The 6404-nt window shown below is 37.3% G+C and overlaps 1 long non-coding RNA gene across 1 annotated transcript; it reads left to right on the top strand.

The window, feature by feature from the left end:
• The first annotated feature begins 3570 nt into the window (after positions 1–3570).
• On the top strand, positions 3571–5932 carry LOC119884774. Its single transcript, XR_005441073.1, has 3 exons — positions 3571–3658; positions 3795–3937; positions 5922–5932. It is a non-coding gene; the product is annotated as an uncharacterized LOC119884774 (long non-coding RNA).
• The last annotated feature ends 472 nt before the right edge of the window (positions 5933–6404 follow it).

Here is a 6404-nt window from a genome sequence, read left to right as displayed (position 1 = left end):
GCTGGTTCAGACAGAGTCATAACAGAAAAAATCACAGAGTTGAGGCAGAGCAGAAGACATCAGCATGAAAAACAAAAAAAAATTGTCTTTCATTCATAATCTCCAGCTCCAGCTTGGTGGAATGACCGCTTGGTGTTTTTGTTGTTCAAAGGAGTATTATTTACTGCAGTGTAGTGCTGAAGTTGTTTTTATTATTTTGTCCTTTCCTGTTTTTTTACCTCTGCCAAGGAGGTTGTGTTTTATGTGTTAGTTTCTTAGTTTGTTTGGCTTTTTCTCACAAACTAGGCTACATGACACATTTAAGTGAAATGTGTAACAGGCCCCGGGCACAGCGGACGTAAACAGATGATAAGCCTGTAAACAGGAGAAATAATAAAGCAGAGAAAACCTGCGGCCATTCGTCTTCTCTGTCATGCCAGAATTTATTGAATAAACAATGTCAAATCTTTTATATTCATCCACTTAATCCAATATTTTTTTAGTTTTCATTTAGACATGTTCATCAAAATGAACAAAGTGCCTAAAATAACTTAAAATAACATTAATCAACATGCTATGTCATTTTCTCATATGACTCATTAAAAAGGAATATAATCTTTTCATATATATATATATATATATATATATATATATATATATATATATATATATATATTAGTTCTGTACCTAAGGGGGGGTTCACACTGACCTTGTTTAGTCCAGTTGAACCGAACCCTGAAGCGTTTACCCCCTTGGTGCAATTTGTTGGGTCGGTGTGAACGCCGGACTCAAACACCATTCAAATCAATCACAAGAAGCTTCAATTGTATATGTCATTTAAAAAATACTTATTATTACTGTACTATTTTGTGTATTATTGTTGTTATTTAAAATAGTTCATATTATAGGTTGTAGGTTTTGCTCGTTTGCCTTGGTGTTTGGTACATCCAATCAACACATTAAAATTAACTAAAAAGAAGTACTGCAACAGTCAAGAGAACAGAAGGTTCAACAGAAGGAGGGAGTTTGACTGGGGCGGTACACCTGTTAAACGGTAATGTAGGTTTCCTAAGGTGAGTTCAGGGAGGAAAGAAACCTCCTGTGGAGCAGAAAGGCAAACTTTAGCTTGATCTTGATTTTCTGTATGAATATAGATAATATATCAAAATATGAAAGAGATACTATAAAAAACATTACAACAAATATTTACAATATATTATAATAATAATAGGCTAATTAGTTTTGTATGTAGCATGTAGGGATATATATGCATTCATTCATTTATTCAAGGAGATACATATGTATTCTGTAAACATAAGCAGCGTTTATGATTGACCTTTACTAGCCAATTGCATGGGCCAACTTGTTTTATGTCTGCAATTGTGGCCTACTTACTGCACTGGTCCACTTTGCATGGCAAATGCAAACAAATCTGTGATAAGACCGTCTGATGGCAGAGCATCTTCCACGAAATGCCTGCATTATCAAATGATTTAATACCCTGTTTTACGAGACGTTGTGTAATATTTACTATCTTAACATTTTAAATTTTAGGATGAAGTTAATATAAAGTATAGTATAAGTCACTTTTGTTTAAACCCCTCTACTGGCACACTTTTTATATATGCGTTAAGAAACACTATATACACATACAATATGTTTTAAGGTTTAAAAATGACTCTCTCTGTGTGATGAGTCTTTACTCCAAGCACTGACAATGATTTACTCCTCTTTGTGAGCATTTTTTAATGTAAATAGATCAGAACCCAGGTGTTGGGAAATTATTACCAGGCATGTGTGCAGAGAAAGTATAAACAAAAGAAAAATGAGTGTTTCCAAAAAGATAAGAATAAGACCACTTTGGTAAAATCCCTGGAAGACATCTAGTTGTGAGCAATGTATTACAAAGAATGATGGGTTTTAAGCAATAAGTGATTGATTTACCATAATTATGTATTCAGAAAATGTTTTGATCTTTACGATCTGTCCTTCTGATTTGCAAAGCGTTAAGATCACAATGTTAAAACTTTGAAGCTCTGTGTGTGTGGTCCTCTCTGTATCTGACTGACCGGGCTCAACAGGGGGACCTGGGTGTGTGTGTGTGTGTGTGTGTGTGTGCTGTCAGGCAGAGGTAGAGCAAGACACACAGCAGAGTGAGGGAGCACAATAAGGCAGTGCACAATAAGGATGTCATGATCAACAATAAGCATGCCAAGGCCAAAGAGAGGTAGAGCAGTACACAGTCAGGCAGACATCATGGTGAATCTATGACAGCCACTTGGCTATCTGGGAATTTCCACAGAACCAGTTGCAGCAGGAAAAAGAGCCAAGAGATGAAATAAATGCTTAGAAACAAAGCTGTAAAAGGAGGTCCAAAAGAAGCTCAAGAAGAAAATCAGTTGCTACATGCCATCATGTCAACCTGGGTCTCTATTTTGCATCGATCTCTCTTTTGTACTCTAATTGGTGTCTATTTTTGCTGAAAATAAACATGTTAGGAAAAGTTCAAGCTTTTTCATCTGGCTTAAGCCTTGAATTTTTTACACGACAATGTTCATATTTATGACCCTCTAATGTCTGCTGATATGCGCTCCAGACACCAACATGAACCTGATGGTGCTCCATATATGATTTCCAGGTAGAAATTTATAGGGGTTGTCTTTTTACCCGCCGACTGTATGACCAATAATCCAGGGACATTTCCACTTTTTTTACAATTTCTGGACCATTTGATTTTATGCCTTTGTGAACACAAACGGACCAGTTGAAAAATTTAAACAATGTATCATCTTCGCATTGGTTTGATTCAGGACCCGGACAGTTAGGTGTGAGCCCGCCCTTACATTCCAGTTTACTGTACTCTCTTTAAACCCACTGATTTGTAATGTCCCAGGCAAGATGGTGGCATTTCAGCATTCAAAGGACCCAACGCCACAGATTTTCATAAACAGAATACAAATGAAACACTTAAAATGTTAAACTAATAAAGTTCATGGGAGTTATAAACTTTAATAGTGGAGCTCTACGTTAATCAGTGGCCTGTACTACGAAGGGAGTTCAACCTATTCAGAGTTAACTCAGGGTTATCAAGTAAACTCAGGGTTGGCTAACTCTGACCACCTACACTGGTGTTAAACAGTACTACGACGGTGAATAAGATGTTAAATGATACTAAAACTAACACCCCTACTAATGGCTTTGCATTTCAAAATGACATACCAGAAGCAAAAAGCTGACCTGCCGCTGGTTGAAAGTTTTCTTTATAAGTATGAAAGCATCCATAGCAACCCTGACTTACTATACATCATCCTTGCAAGGTTTTTAAGTACAAAAAGGTCTGGGTTTATTTATTACAGTAAATGTGTAAAAAAGGCACAACATAATAAATGTTTTACTGCTTGACTTTATAAAATAATATAATTTGCTCTGTTTAGTTTAACTATTAAACAATTTCTGCTTAAATTTTGGATTCCCATAAAAGGCTAATGATAAGGCTCATTTCGAAATAGCCTGTAGAATATGTCAAGGGATATGAATCAGACAACGCTGTGATTGTCTCTGATGTACTGTCAAAGTTCATCTCTCAACAGGGAGGGCAGCCAGCCTGGGGGCGGGGACTAACTCTGTAACTTAAGAGTGGGGAAACTCTTTTTCTGTCCTTACTCTCCACATATTTAAGGTAATTGTAGAATACTTTTGTACAGTCATTGTTAGTGAACATTAGTGATTTAAAGTTAGCTTTTGAATAGCAGCTTATTGAATGCACATCATTGCTGTTTGTTTGATTTCCAATCACTGTGTGTCTTGCATTGCAGAAATCAGTCATGGCTGCAGAAGCGAAGCAGACTTGTTACGAGGGCAGTTCTGTCCAAAGCTTTCGGTTCTTCCTAGAACATTCGGGAGAGCACCAGGCTATTCTCCAGCGTGTTCATGACATCCTGCCAGGAGAATTTAAAAGGTACAAGAAGAAAGGCTGGGAGTGCTGCACTGCACTTTGTTTCCTTCCTTTACCCAGACTGAGTAGTTGTTCTGGTTGCCTTCTTTATGTCTTTTTTGCATTCAATCATTTAACTCATTGAGCTACTTTCTGACTTAAAAATGTCCTTTCAAAGTGAAATGAAATTGCACACCATTTCATGCAGGCGCAAGGCTGGCAATAGTGCCCTCTCTGTTGGTCAAAAGTTATTTTTTTTGTGCTTGTGCCCAAGTTCCATGTCCTAACAACCCTGATAACGCAGAGGTGGGTAGCTTGCAGGAAACACAGTGCAGTTTTGTTTCCACTTTTTGATTTTGTCAGAAATGTGTTCAAGTAATGCATGATTCTTACTAAGAATGCAATCCAAAGCCGCTTGTAGGATGCACTGTACTGTTCTTTCTCATTTGATGGCTATTTCTGTTTCCATGCAGCAGCAGAATTGATATGTACGATCCATATAGTCTCTAACTGGGCGACTGATTTGTGCATAAAACACATGTGTTTATTACGCCTTAGCTGTATTTTTAGTCTGCACCTGTGGATGTGTAACGGTTCTCTGTATGGAGGTTATATATGGTCCTGACTTGAACCAGCGACCTTGGGTATGGGAAGCAGACATTCTAACGAGGAGGCTAAAACACATGGGCACTACATCAAATATGTCTACAGAAGAATTACTAAACAACTTCAACAATACATGTAAAGCTGTAGTTGACTCCTGTTAAAATCTGGAAAGTCATAGCAACTCACAGCATGTCTTGGCTAAATAACAGCACCTGAGAAATTAGGAGAAAATGCAGACAGTCTGATGGTTTCATATCAAAGTATGTAAGAACTAATGTCTATCTATCTATCTCTCTATTCAAAACTACTGAATCCGTAATCCTCCTCTAATCCAACAAACTGAAGCCACAACTATGATCTGTGAACAATTTTTATTGTTCTTCACACCCAAAAAAAAGTGAAATAAAACTCCAGATTGGTCATGCCATAGTTGACCCTACTTCTCTACGATGCAAACCATCTTCAGTGACTTTCAGGCCCTTCACTGTGCATTTTAAAGGACACAATGGCCAATTTAAAGCTTTCATTGAGTCCTTCAGATTTTATGCCTGCCAGATTTCTCAAAAAAAGTTTTAACAGTGTTAACACTATTTTATCGATTGTAAATAGCTCACTGTCCACTGGCTGTGTTCCCTTCTGCCTTAAGCAAGCAATAGTGTACCCACTGAACCTTTATCTCAGAATATGTTAAACATTTTAGACCCATTTCTTTGTTACTGTAACTCATTGTATTCAGGTTTGAGCCACAAAACCATCTCATGCCTTCAGCTGGTACAAAATGCAGCATCTCTGCTTTTAACAAATACTAGAATACAAGATATTACCTGTTTTAGCATCTATTCACTGGTTACTAGTTAATTTTAGATTAGATTTTAATGCAATTCATGGCTCAGCTCCCAGCTTCATTGCTGAATAGCTACTCTCATGTGAGCCAGAGCGCAGCCTCAGATCCTTTGTGAGGGCTCTGCTGGCTGTTCCTGAGTCCCAGCTCAAGACTAAAGGTGACTGGGGTTTTGCAGTCAGGGCCCCTCAGCTGTGGGACTCCCTGCCCGAAGATCTGAGATTTGCCGAATCAGGGACATTTAAATCACTTCTCAAAACATATCTTATCAAAAAGCCTTTAATTAATTCTGACACAGCATGTATTGGCAACATGTCTTATCTATTTTATTGTAAGTATTTATCTTTATTGATTTATTTCATTTTATTGCTGTACCATGTTATTTGCCTGATCTTTTATTTCTCTCAGTCCTGAAATGCTTTATCCTGGTTCAATGATATAAAACACTTTGTTATTGAGTGACACACAGATTTATAGTACGTGCTATTGGGTAATGCAAATATGTTTATTTGTTTTTAACATTTTTACTTTTCATTTGTTTACAATCATGTGTTGATTCAGAATTGGAGCAGGAAAAAGCAGCCTGGATGTTCTTGGTGTCGGAAGTGGTGGAGGTATGTGATGAGTGCTAGAAATTAGAGTGGGATTTATGTGTTTAAAGAAGCAGTTTTATTTAAAGAATGTCTGCCTGGAATTGCAATTGCAATTCAAACCAATTCCAAATGTGGCTTGGATCCAATTATGAAAAATCACATTTGACAAGTAACATGTGGTTAACATTGTGAAATGGTCACAGTTTGGTTAGGTTTGGGAAAATACCGTGGTTTGGCTTAGTGACTTAACTTCGTAACTCACGTGACGTTAATCATCTACACTAACTTAATTTAACTTAAAACTTATCACTGTCTTTTTTCACACAGGACTCGAACCTCTGTCTTTTCATCCATCTACCCCAACTACCTCTTTACGCGCACTTTGTTGTTGTTTATATTACGTCACCTGACTTCTTCCTTTGCTACCGTCATCTGGCTGCTAGAAGTTGTG

The sequence above is a fragment of the Micropterus salmoides genome, unplaced genomic scaffold (assembly GCF_014851395.1).
Source record: "Micropterus salmoides isolate LMB-PRFRI ecotype aquatic unplaced genomic scaffold, ASM1485139v1 Ms_hic_scaffold_3659, whole genome shotgun sequence".
Taxonomy (NCBI): Eukaryota; Metazoa; Chordata; class Actinopteri; order Centrarchiformes; family Centrarchidae; genus Micropterus; species Micropterus salmoides.
The sequence above is the reverse complement of the archived record's forward strand: the minus strand, read 5'-3'. Positions and strand labels throughout refer to the sequence as shown.